General features: G+C 32.8%; 1 protein-coding gene across 8 annotated transcripts in view; it reads right to left on the bottom strand.

The window, feature by feature from the left end:
* Bcas3 (BCAS3 microtubule associated cell migration factor) overlaps window positions 1-14,304 on the bottom strand; it is a 583,386-nt gene that overhangs the window by 339,253 nt on the left and 229,829 nt on the right. The window lies entirely within an intron of this gene.

Raw genomic sequence — 14,304 nt, 5'->3', positions numbered from 1 at the left:
AGGAAAGGAGACAGCATAAACAGTGCCTCATACGACAGTTCTGTTAGAAGGAGATCTGAACTCATCTGATCATCTGACTTTTTCCATTCTGATCACAGATGCAGGCCTTATTCACTTCAGGTACTTTCTGGAAGATTTACAATAGAAATCCTCTTAAAGTATATACTCATACTTTACTCCTTTCAACTGAGTCAAATTTTTATCTCATTGCCTCACACATCCAAAAGATTCACTGTATAAGAATATAAGATTCCCAAGTCAGTGTCCCTGGTTTGCTATTCTGAATTCTTGCATTTTGAAATCGGATTAATGAGGTACACTAAAACAATCAATGTTAATGCAGACCCCAGGCACTCCAAAGAAGACAGATCTACAGCAACAGCCCAATTTCCAACTATTTCCTTTACCTTTGTCCCCTTTTCAATTTCCTTACTCTGAAACGTCATATAGATGCTCTATTCCATACCATCTTATCTTGCCAAAAGAAAAACTGGGTAATCAATTCTATGAGTCTTTTGTGTGCATTTTAGCATTCCACAGAAGGCCAAAACTATTGGTCTGTTTTTAATATACTGTTGTGGAACTGACAGGGATAAAAATCTAAAATTTACCAAGGAGTTTAAGTTAATTCTGGAGTTGAAGAGCTTTGAATTTTGATGCTGTCAAAAACAGCCCAATGGTAGCTTGTTCTGCAACAATCACTGCAAATTTAGGATCTGAAATTTTAAAAACATTGCTTACTTCTTACTTGCCATCTAATTTGACATTCAAGCTCTTCCAACCTTATACTCAATAATTATTTAATGAAAATCAAATAAAATCCGTTCAGAATATATAAGAAGTATCCTTTTCAAATGGGAATTTTCTGTATGTGGGCTACTTTGGATTGAGATGGGAGCCTCTCTCTCTTCCCCTTTCCTAGATGAGAATGACAAGCTTCCCAGCTGCAGTTCTAGGACTTTCACCCTCCTTTTTGACCTTTTCTCAGGCATGTTCCAGTATAATCTGTAATCTACTCAAGTAGGAAAAGGAAACAGCAGCGCCCTGGTGAGAAACAGTGCCTTCTGACCCACATACCAAGCTGGGCGGAAGCAATGCTTGTTCACAGGAGTCAAGGGGAATAGAACACACAATTAAAAGAAAATAAATTTTATACACACACACACACACATACGTATACAGATACACATATTTTAAAAGACTATTAACACGACACATAGTTGAGACGTAATTAAAGAAAAAATGTTCAAGGACAATTCTTACTTGGTTTATTCTTGCTACAACTTTTTTTTTTTAAGGCAATAGATAGTAAAGAAAAAATACTGCAAATGTTTATGCATTTCAAGCAAAAACACTTGTTGCTTTTTTCAAGTAAACAGCTCACATCATCATAGATACTACCATAGATACTAGTGGAAAGACTAGGAAGGTAAGAAGACAAATCAAGCACAAAATACATTAAAAACAAAACTCCATATTATTTTTCAAGGTTATAATGGAGGTCCTTTTTTTAGGAGGGAGCTAGGGAGCACTGGAGATTGAACCTAGAGGTGCTTTACCACTGATTTACATCTTCAGCCTTTTTTATTTTTATTTTCTAAGACAGGGTCTTGCTATGTTGGTTGGAACTCACTAAGTTGTTGAGGCTGGCCTCAAACTTGTGATACTCCTGCTTCAGCCTCCTCAGTAGCTGAGATTACAGGCATGTACCACAGTACCCAGCTGACTGAGGTTCTTAATGATACTGTCATTACTTCTTGCTACTACATAGAAAGGGGCATACATGACACTTTGCACTAGTACTTAATAAATAAATATCAATAGAAATAAAACTACTTTGAAGAATTGATACTGTACTAACAATGAAATAGCTATTTATATACTTGCATGTATATTTATGTATGATAATTCAATGAATAATTTGCTAGGAGATTTTCCTCTTCTATCTGAATTCTCACCTGTTCATTATTACTCTTAATGTGCTGGCTACCATAACATGTAAATTTAAGTATATTTCTTTCCTTAAAGCTAAAATATACTCAATGGATTCAGAAATTCGATACATAAAAAAGTCATAAATAAGGGGCTGGGGTTGTAGCTCAGTGGTAGAGTGCTTGCCTAGCATGTGTGAGGCCCTTGATTCATTCCCCAGCACCACATAAAACTAAATAAACAAAATAAAAGTATTGTGTCCGTCTACAACTAAAAATCTTAAAAAAAAAGTCATAAAGAAATAATGTGCTAAAATTACAAGTAGAGCAAGTATAGTTTACACTATTCAAACAAGGAAGTAAAGTGAGCTGGAATAAGGAGTCTAAAAAACATAGGTGGAAAACAATAAGTCTAGAAAAAGAGAAGAGATCAGGAATTATGGACAATGTTACAAACAGGGGAAAATAAAAGAAATGGCTATCAAGAATGCTACTGAAATACAAAAAAAAATGTACTTTAAAAATATCATACAACTTAATCTCACACAGTTAACCCAATTTATACGCTGAATGAATAAAACCTCCTCCATAAAAGTGGGAAGTTCGTTACTTTAACTCATCATTAGAGCACTCCAAGATTCTGGGATGAGGGAAATATACTGCCAGCTGGCATTATTAGTATTGAAGAAGTTTCCGAAATTTTTATCTCTAAATATCAGATTATAGTTTGACAAAAGGGAAAAATTCTCTAAATGGTAAATAGACTACAGACAATAAAAGTAGTCTATGTGAACTAGAGAAGTAACTTCTGCATACACATACAAAAAAATGAGAAAAAGAGCTGGAGCTTTTTTTCTTGAGATTTGAATTATTCATAAATCTATCATATCAGAGCACCTTCAATTTTCCCACTTTTCTAAATCAAACTCAAATATAGTTCTAAAACTCAGTGTTCAGAATGAAGAATTTTAACCCTAGTAAAAGACCCCCAGAATTACAAACCCAAAATCAAATACCCTTAAACCAAATTTGGGATAAAATTAAGTGTCCCAAAGTACAAGTCATCATTAAAATTATTTCTTAACCATAGTATAACCCAATTCTCCCTTTCTTATCACACAATTAATTCTTTGGCTTATCAACAAAGCAAACAGAGCACTTCATTGTTCAAGGAAAAAAATATAAATTTTGTCTACTTAATTCAAGAAATATGTCTTTATTACTTAAACTGGAGAACATGTAAGACATAGAAGTATTGAGAGTTGGTTCAGGAATAAAAACAAACATATAATAAGATGAAATACTGAATTAATTACAATATATGAGGAGCATTTTCTTAAGACATGAAGAACTTCAAAAATAATTTTAACATTTGCAATTGTCTTTTTCAATTACATTAAATACATACTTGAGGAAGAATTAAATATTAAAATCAATGTGTTTTCTGTTGAATAATAAGTATAACAGTAAAATGTAAATAATTTTCCTAATAATTAAAAAGATATAAACCAACACAGCAAGGATTCTCTTCTCCCCACAACCTCCAATTCTTCCAGTTCTTCCTTCCTGCGCACCCCCGTCCCCCACCCCCCAGCGGAAACCTTATTACCCATGACTGTTGAGAATATTTTCTGGATCTTTCAGCATCATGACTCAGGTCATGAGAAGTGTCAAAGATGCATTTCCTTTAGATGGGAAAGAGCAACAGATTTTAACAGCCATACAAAGATGGGAGTATAGTGCAAAAGGGCCAAATCAGCAGTTTTGACAAGAGGGAAGATAAACCCTTTTATTATACTCACATACATTTTATTTCTAGCTTCAGAACATTTAAATATATTTCCATCAAAATCTGGCTACTATTTTGTTCAAGAAGAAAACTGGAAACCAACACTCAATTTTGCTGCCTAAATTATCAACAGTTTGTAAAAAAGAATTATTCACACGCAAAAATTTAAACTTAGCATATCACCCGAACACTAATAAGTAGTTCAAGTCCTGGTCTTCTAATTATTTTTCCAAAACCATATCCCCGAATTTACCTATATAAATTTTATTATAAGACTCATTTTATAAAAAAATCCTTGAGCGTAAGAACCACAAAGAGGTGTGATACCATGGCTATCCTTGGGCAAACTACATGGAAGAAATAATGACTCCTCTAACAGAAATACTCTTTATACAGACAGCGTGCCTTTATTTTATTCGTTTCATTTTTATGTGGTGCTAAGGCTTGAATCCAGTGCCTCACATGTGCTAGGCAAGCGCTCTGCTACTGAGCTACAGCCCCAATCCTGAAATACTGTTTCTTAATCAGCTAGATCACTGCCAGAAAACTATATTCATTTTCAATACTGTCACCTTATATTTCTTCATTCATAATTTTATCAAATGTGGACACATTTCAATCTAGTCTACTCTGCCAGAGTGAAATATTATTGAACACTTACTAAGCATTCCCCAACAAGGATGTTTCCTTATGCTGAAAGGGATATTTCTTCTGAAGCTACCAATAACAATGCCCACATTAATTCCTCTATCTGTTCTGAAATTCTCTGGTGCCTCATTCTAGCTTCAATATTCTCACCTGAAAAAATACATCAACCAATGTGAGTAACTCTTCCAATGAACCTTAAATCCTTTTCCTTTTCTCATCCTCTTCCAAATTCAGAATGCCATTTACCCAATTATGGTAAGAACTATCATAGATTTTATTTCTCATTATATATAACCCTAGTATGGCACTGACCCTAGTCTTTTTGCCATTTTGTAGATGATAAATATCAACAGTAATTCTGCTCAGTTTTTACACCTCAAGACTATACTCATGCCTGCTACACTCAGGTCTGATAATTTCTTAATCTGTTCATTTGGGTTTATCATTAAGACACTGGTTATTACATATTCTAAGAAGCCTACCGACTCTCTTCCCTTTAATTTTTTTCAAAACCAAATAATGTAAAAATAATCCAGATATTCCTTTTGATAAGTATAAAAAGAAATAAACATTTATCCCCTTCTTCAGAAAGAGTTATTGATAAATAGTTTTTAGTTTTTACTCAAGCATCTAAAAATTCTACCTCCTGGTTTCCATAGAAAGATTTCTATTTCAATAGAAGCAGACCAGAAATCTTAGTTAGGTAGCCTCCTCGCTGGAAAAAGCAAGAATACCGTGCAAATAGATTCTCCAGATCCTCTTTGTTATTTTAATCACTAGCCTAAAATAATATAACTCCTTCAACTCTCTGAAAATCAACTTCTAAGTTTATTGCTGGAAAGGCTTTCCCTACCCCAAAGGCACCCTGAACAGAGGATAGAGTATACTTAATTGGGAAACTGACCAAGCTAAGTGAGAAGACCTATGAATAGTAATTATTGGGGGTACCCTAAAAAAATAGCCAGTCCTACCTGAGACCTATAAGCTGGTGTGCCTTGCTATATTCAAAGAGGTTCTAATTAGTTCCTTAGCACTGATTCATTGACTAAATAAAAATAAAATGACAAATATAAATTAATAAACAAAATACTCTAAAAATTAAAAACAAGAATGATCAGTCAAAGATTACCAGACACTGAAATCAGTAGTTTGGTTTAATCAATCTGATGAGGCTTAGGCATTAGTATTTTTTAAATCCATCCAGTTTAAGTAGAATGTACAATCAGGGTTAACAACCATGGTGCAAATATGAAAGAGAAAGATCAAAACTAAAAAAAATTGAAAAAGGGATTCAGAGGAAATGAAGCTAAAACAAGGAACAACAACAAAAAAACTTTAAAAATTATTAACTATCACTTAAAGAGATAGCACTATGATGTATAAAATAAGGGTATGGCCATAAAAGAAACATTGAAAGAAAAGTATATCAGAAACGTATCACAGACATAAAAACGCAATGAGAAGAGTAGAAGTTAAAGTTGGAGATGCCCTCATAAAGTGAAGAAATAAAAGAGAGAGAAAATATACAAGAAAGTTAGGGGCCCAAGAAAGGCGATTCATTATTCAACTGACAGGAATCCCAGAAAAGGGCAAAAAAAGAAAACAGCAGAGAAAAAATTACAAAGAGCTGGAAAAAGTGGCCTCTGAGGAGTGACAGAGTGGGAGGGACAGGGCAGGAGACTGACTTTAACTCAAAAATTATGGTATTATTAGATTTTCTAGTAAATGTATATATGTCTTTGACAAGAAATGAAATCTATATTAAAAAGTAAACAACAATAAAGGTCCAACCAACACTAATAGAAAACGAAAGATAATAAGTTCTAGCCCTAATAATGCCTCAGTGCCTCAATAATAGAATCTACTCACTCTTATACCTCAAAGTACACAGATCAAAAGTCCTTAATTAGTATTTTATAGACAATAAAAGGAAGGAATTTTTAGAACATACTGATAATACTTACTTGAGTGAGATAACTAAAAAAATTTTTTTTCTATTCAATAACTGAACTCATTCACAGGAACTAGGTAAATACAGTATTCAAAGAGGATATGAATTGACAGTAACATATTTCTAAAGTCCAAAGCTCTAAAAAGTCAAAGAGGAATAAACCATAGAACAGAATTTAAAAAAAAAAAAAGAAGAAGAAGAAGAAGAAGTAGTATTATACACAAGGCCCGACAACACATCGACATTCACAGTACTCCAATGTTTGTCCCAGGATTTCTGTGATTACAATACAGAAAAGTTGAGAAAATATTGCCCTCTAGAGGCATGTCACTTTAACCATTTGAAAATAAAACTATGGTGGAACTTGAGAATTTATGATTTTTTCAATGTAAAAACTGTACAGAAAACTAAAAACACTTTACAAATAGTAAAAAGCAAAACAAAAAACTCTGAGCTAGCCTCAAGTGCTAATTACAAAAACTGACATTTATTTTAAAGTGTAATTTAGAGGTACTGTATTATCTGGAGTTTTAAAAGGTTATCCACAGATTGTTTCTCCCAAAAATTATGCTATCTATACCTTCCTCTTGATTTTTCTACAAACCTACAACTGCTATAAAAATAAAATATAGTTATAACATCTTTCTCTTGTTTTGTTTGGTTTCTTTGTTTATTTGAGGGTTTTTTTTTTTGGGGGGGGGAGGAGCACTGGGGAGCTTTGCCACTGAGCTATATACCTATACACATGCTATTTTTTTTTTCCTTTGAAACAAGGTCTCACCAAGTTGCTTAGGGTCTTGCTAAATTATTGAGATTAACCTCAAGCTTATAATCCTCCTGCGTCTGTCTCTGGAATTCACTAGGATGATAGATAGGTGTATGCTACCTGGTCCAGCAATAGTTTTCTTTAGAAGAAAATTTCTTCAATTAGTGATTCTTAAACCATATTATTTATCAGAAATATATTATGTGATCACTCTTTTCCATAAAGAACTCATTGGCTTCCAGTCACAGTGGCACACCCTGTAATCCCAGCAACTTAGGAAGCTAAGGCAGGAGGATCACAAGTTTGAAGCCAGTCTCCACCATGTAGTAAAACCTTGTCTCAAAATAAAAAATAAATAAATAAGGGGACTGGGAGTGGATTCAGTGGTAAAGCACCCTGCATTCAATCACCAGTACCACCAAAAAAAGAAAAGAAAAAGAAAAAGAAAAAAAAACTCAAAAAAAAAAAAACTCATCTGCTATCTTTGAGAAATATTTAAATATGATTTTGGTATACAGTACATGTCAAAACTAACATAATGTTACAATATTTTAAAAGAATGATTTTTTAAAAAAACTTACAGGAAAACAAATTCAGCAGGAAAATGTTAGTCTTCCAAATAACAGATTAGAAACAATACTGCATCTGAGCTAAGGCAATAAAGAACAGGGAACCAACAAAACCCAGGTACTAATCTATCCTAAAAAATTGCTCCCCATTTAACATGTATATACTATTTATATACTCTATGTCATATGAGGCATAAAATTTAAAGCAGAGCTACAGTGCACATGATTGATTTTTCTTGGCAAAAATTAAAACATACTCATGGAAACTTCAATCCATAAGTAAACAGTGATGTGGAAGGAGAAGTCAAGAAACATCACATTATTACTGATTCTCTTAAGTAGGTGAAACTATATAAGGCTGAAATGTGTGGTTGCTTTGTATTTACAATTGTGATGTGGTCTGAATCAAGAAAACTCATGATCAACAAAAGTAAATAATTACAATAAACCATCAAATGAAAGCTATAAACAGTTCCAAGTGGTAAAATGAATGCCTCATATAAATGCTAAAAAGAAAAGTGATACTGCTAGTTTTTCAGTGCTTTACTGAAATTATGGAGGTTTCAAGTCCAAGGAATCAGAAGCCTGCTTGAAACAAGGCCTCAAATCTAACCAACTACTTTCTTTTGGAAAAAGCATGATATGGAATTCAGATGCCAAAATTTGTGACTGGAACACAACTCCTTCTCTGAGAAGAAAGAATGTCTTAAAGGAAAAGAAGACACTTCCAAGGAATCTAAAGAACTGCAAAAGACAATTCAAGATCTCCATTTACTCAGTGGAAACAGGAGGAAAAATAAATAAATTCCTTCAAAGTCCTGGGCTATGGTAAACCCTATATTCTTAAACTTACATGGAAAACTATTTTGCAAAATAAAGAAATGCCAAGACTCAAAAACAGGTGGATTAATTTATCAAGCTATATAACCTGAGATATAGATCAAAACAAGCAGGACAGATTAAAATAATACTAGTATCACAATTTTGCATTGGAGTCATTTGAGAAACAATGTTACAAGTTAATATCAACATTGAGCACTATAACTCCACAAAAGCCTGTACAGAATAAGTTCAGAATTGTGTTTCATTCATTCATTATTTGGTCAATTATTCCTTTATTCTGTTTTCTAGATAAAAGGCAATATATAAAAAACATGGAAAAATAAATCAATCCTATATACTGATAAATTAACAGTAGATCAGTGAAGATACAAAAGATAAATTAACAGTAGATGAGTGAAGATACAAAAATTTTCATTAAGTATTTGATATGTGCCAAACACTATTCAATGTGCTTTGATGGTAACAGTAACTCTGTAAAATCAGTAATATTCTTACCCCCCATCTAGGAAATCAAAGAAAGATCTTAAATTTAATATGTGCAACATTCCTGATTCTGTCCTCATTCCCAAACCTGATTTATCCATAGTATTGCTCTTTTCAGTTTATAGCAACTTCATTTTTCCAGTTATTCCACCAAAATGCTTCACTAATCATCCTGACTCACTTGTTCTTTCATACATATCATAAAATAAACCAGAAATGCCAATGGTCCTCCCATAACCAATATATCAAGACTGCTGACAAGCCCCACTATAGACAACCGGGTCCAAACTTCATTTTCTCTTTCCTGGATTTTTCAAATGCTCTATTTACTAGTCTATCTAGGTTTCCACCCTTGTCCATGTACCAACTCCATAGTCTCCATACATATTTCCATTTGGTTTCTGCCCAAACACAGTATTACCATGCCATTCTTCTTCTCAAAATGCTCCGAGCCCACCCTTCCCTCTTGAGTGAAAGTCCCAAGTTGACGTGATCTGGTCATGATACCTCTCTGACCTCATCACCCCTCTTGCACCTCACATACTGCTTTAGCCATGCTGAACTCCTTGCCCCCGCCTCAAGAGTACAGATGTATTCCCACCTTTAAATTCTACACTGGTTACTCCAATATGCATAATATTCTCCCTGATTTCCATCAGGTCTTTGCTCACATGTCATCATCTCAATAAAAACCTAAAAAAGGATGTAATTTGAAATTGAGATCTTCTCTGGGAATTTCCTATTCCTTTCCATTTTTAATTTTTCTCCATAGCTGCATGGGGTCAGGCACATTTCCCCTTACATCTGCTGTTACACTCCCAGAGTGCAGTGCCTGGACATGCTAAACATTAATTCACAGTTGTTGGATAAATGAATATACCTTACATATATTAAATTGAAAAGCAAGGCTACCAGGAATAAAAATCTCTTCATTCTGGTAAGTAATGATTTAAAATTCCAATCATCCTTATAGGAAAACTTCTAAAGGTGTTTAAAGCATTAGGGTCTACATTAACCAACTAATATGTGAGGTGCCAAGATTTCAAATACAAACAGGAAAATTTTGTCTTTATGGAGATTAATCTAGAAGCATAGACATGTCAATGAATAATTTCCATGTGACAGTGATGTAACATTTGTACAGGGTAATAGTACTGTGGTTTACACATGATACAACATCAAGAGAAGGCTTTAGAGATAAAGTGATATTTTAGTTGATTTAGTAGGCATTCAAAGTGGTAACAATTATTTTCAAGTAAAAAAGAGTGCAACTGGAAAAGTTTTTAAAAATGGATATATGTGGCATATTGATGGAAGGGTACAAGAATCTAGGTATGATGCAAGAAGAATATGGAAATTAGAAGGAAAATTATCTAAAATTTTAACAACATAATGAGACACATGATTTTAAGCAGAAAATTAGCTGATCATTTTATGGTTAACAAAGAAAATGCTTATTATATAGTAAAAATAGTTAAAGTTTATTGAAACAGATGAGGGGAGATATGATGATCAGAGATTCATAATAATTTTTGCATCACAGACTATTTGGACAGTTGAGGAAAACCTAGACTCCTTCTCAGAATACTTACAAATACTTACACTCCAGAAGGAAGTAAACTAAGTTAAAATACAGTTATAAAATATGGTGGTGCACACCTGCAATCTCATTGACTCAGGAGGCTGAGGCAGGAAGATTGCTAGTTTGAGGTCAGCCTCAGCAACCTGAGACCCAAATATAGTAAAATTAAAAGGGCTGGGGGGTGTAGCTCTGAGGTAGAGCACCTCTGGGTTCATCTCTCCCAGCAAAAACAGTTATAAATATAATAAAAATAATGTGGTATTATAGTGATATATGTAATAAATTCACATTAAAATAAGTAAAATTATTATGTATCATACATAATAATTTCAAAACAGCAATGAACATAAATAACAATCTGAAGATACATTCAATAGTTAGAGATACATATTTTAAGCTGGGCACAATGGTGCAAGCCTATGATCCCAGCAGCTTGGGATCAAGGCAGGAGAGTCCTAAGTTCGAGGGCAGCTTCAGTTCTGGTTTCTGCCAAAACACAGTCTTACCATGTCTCAAAATAAAAATCTTTTAAAACAACTGGGGAGATAGCTCAATGGTAGAACACCCATAGTTCATTCCTGGATACTATTTAAAAAGAGATATAATTCATATATAATGTGATATGAAAACATATGTGTTTTTTATTGGCAACATGTCATAAGTACTACTAATATAATTGTCATGTGTTTTCTATATTCATAATGAAAGTAAATGTGTACTTTTGGTAAAGGAATAAGGAATATAAAGACATAAGTTTTTTACTATCCTCTTTATGAATCTCAATTTAAAAACTCCTCATCTAGACTAAGGTCCAGGCAAGAAGACAGGAAACGAAAGAGATATTTAGAATATATTTCAAATAAATAAACATCCTCTGGAAAGTTTTTTTTTTATAGCAAATAGATAAAATAATCCTAACCTAAACTGGATTGACTCCAAAAAGTAAAAAGGAAATACCCCTATATCAACTGTTATTTAACAGTTTCCTTTACTTTGCTAAAAAGAGCACAGACAAACAACAGTAATACCGCCAAACCATGATTCATTTTCAAGAAGAATCCCTCCCTGATCAAAGGTTTACATTGTTTTTTACCAGCATCAGATTGCTTACCCACACAAACTTTAAATATATCATTTTTAGAACTAACCAACAACAAGGCCCATTTTGTTTTGACATGTAAGATACAAAAAAGAAAATGAAGAAAAATGACGATCATTTTATGTCTATGCTTACAAAATGAGAAAATCTAGAAAGAGTGATGGAGAAATTCTGAGATAATAACATTTTAATATTTGTGTTATCAGAAGGAAAATACCTGCTGAAATTCCCTGCTTTCAGAAGGAAATCTTAAGTATTGTCAATGTTGAATCGTCTTTCAGCAATTTCTATAAAACTATTCGGAGAGCTATGAAAGCAATAAAGCTGAGAGAAAATAGTATATTTCAATGAAGAAATTGAGTATTAGCCTTCAACTACTGACTCTCTACAAATGACAAAGTCCTTCTTTGGTATTTCCCAACCTTCAACAAATATATACTATAAGGTATCTGTTCACAGTCATTTAATATGTCTTTTCTCCTGGAGTAGAAGATACATGAGGACAAGGACATCACTAAATTTTGTACATGTTATCCCCAAAGCCCAGCCCAGAACCTGTTAAGTGGTTTGCTTAACTAAGAATGAAGAATACGGGGGCTGGGGCTCAGTGGTAGAGCACTTGGCTAGCATGTGTGAGGCAATGAGTACAATCCTCAGCATCACATAAAAATAAATAAATCAAATAAAGGTATTGTGTCTATCTACAATAGGAAAAAAAGGATGGAAGAATAGGCAGAAAAACGTGCAAAGGAAAGTTTTCTAAAGATGTATAAATGTAAAGACTGCAAATCAGTCATGAATTATCAACTAATACACCTGCACTTCTTCCTACTGATCTAGCTACCACCCATGCACATTGACTCTCTTACAAAAAAAAAACATTTCTTGAAATTTGTCAACAAAATATTCAAAACAAAAAAGTTCTCAGAGGATCTATACTACACAACTAAACATATAACAAAAAATTTACAAAAAATAGGTCTGAAGTAAAATTTCTCGCAAATGGCTAAAAATATCAATATCTCATATATTTCTAAATTTTATACATTAAAAATTCTAAAAACATTTTAAAATGAATGTTTTTTATCCAGGACTGATTCTAAAAACCTTCAATTTACAAAACTCTCAAACTTGAAGGTTACTAGTTAAGTGAAATACAAGTGTTTAACAACTGTTCTTATAAAAATAATAATGCCAAAGCACAGAGGAGAATATAGACCACAGAAGTCACACTTTTTGAGTTACAACAGTTCTTTCAGATACCATTTACCTCTTTTTCATCTATATTATAAGTTTCTATAGAAATATATACATATATCAAGAATTGATCAGTTATTACAAAAGAGCATATAAGTTAAATAAAATAAGGAAAGGTATAAATACCCAAGAAGAATTGCCAAGAAATACTTGAACAAATACATGTACCCAAGAAGTACTTGAACAAATACATGTACACACATATTCCTAACAGCACTATTCATATTAGTCAAAAGGTCAAAACAACCAGAATGGCCATGCAATGATGAATGGATAAACTGGCTTATATCCATAAAAAGGAATATAATTCAACCATAAAAATCAATGAAGTATTGATATACATTACAATGAGCATAAACCTCAAAAACATTAAATTGAAGAGCTACTAACAAAAAGTCATATAGTATATAATTAAATATATTTGAAATATACAGAACAGATAAATCCACAGAGTAGAGGTTGCTTGATGTTTGGGGTAAAGAAAATGGTGAGAAACAGCTTAAAGAATATGTAATTTCCTGTTGGCATAAGCAAATGTTTGGAACAAGAAAGAAGTGATAGTTGCACAACACTGTGCATGTAAGAATGCCACACTTAATTGGTTAATTTTTTGTTATGCAAATTTCAGACTGATTAAAAATAATTATTTCTGTGTTAACCATAATCTTTCTCTATAAAATACCTCAATATTGCAAAGCAAAAATGGTTATCTCTCAAGAAGAATACATAATGCTCCCAAAACAGAGTAACCTAATGTTAACATCTTCATTCATTCTGCTGGGAATTAAATGGTCCAATCATTGGTGTTAACTACCAAGGCTAAGTTAACACACACTATGACTCAAAATTCACACTCCAAAATGAGTTCACATTTATACAAAGAAGCAGTAGAAAAATTGTCACTGCATCATTAGAATTAATAACTCAAAGCCAGAAACCACACAACTGTATATCAAGAATATTAGAAAAGATAAATAAATAGAAGCATGTTTGCCCAATGGAATAAGTAAGCATTTTTGAAGCATTACCTCTAAAACAAAGGCAGGTCACAGATACCTAAAGAGGTTTTCTACATTTGCTAATTCTCCACTATACAGAACAACTGTAAAAATAAACAATGGAAACAAATGAACTAAATCTACCTGCAAAATGAATGAACTTCACAAAAACAATGCTAAAAAAATATAACAGAATAAATGTATTCTATATAATTCCATTTATATATAATGGGGAAAAACATGTTTAAGGATACTTTCTTGGGAGTAAAACTGTTTTTAAATATAAGTGGGGTTAGACTTGCCTGGCATGTAAGACCTAGGGTTCTATTCCCAGTACTGTAAAAAATAAAATGTAAAGAAGCAAATATCATAAAAGTCAGAATTCTGC

Source organism: Marmota monax, unplaced genomic scaffold (assembly GCF_021218885.2).
Source record: "Marmota monax isolate L192 unplaced genomic scaffold, Marmota_monax_Labrador192_F-V1.1 WCK01_AAM20220418_F8-fsc00171, whole genome shotgun sequence".
NCBI classification, from domain to species: domain Eukaryota; kingdom Metazoa; phylum Chordata; class Mammalia; order Rodentia; family Sciuridae; genus Marmota; species Marmota monax.
The sequence above is the reverse complement of the archived record's forward strand: the minus strand, read 5'-3'. Positions and strand labels throughout refer to the sequence as shown.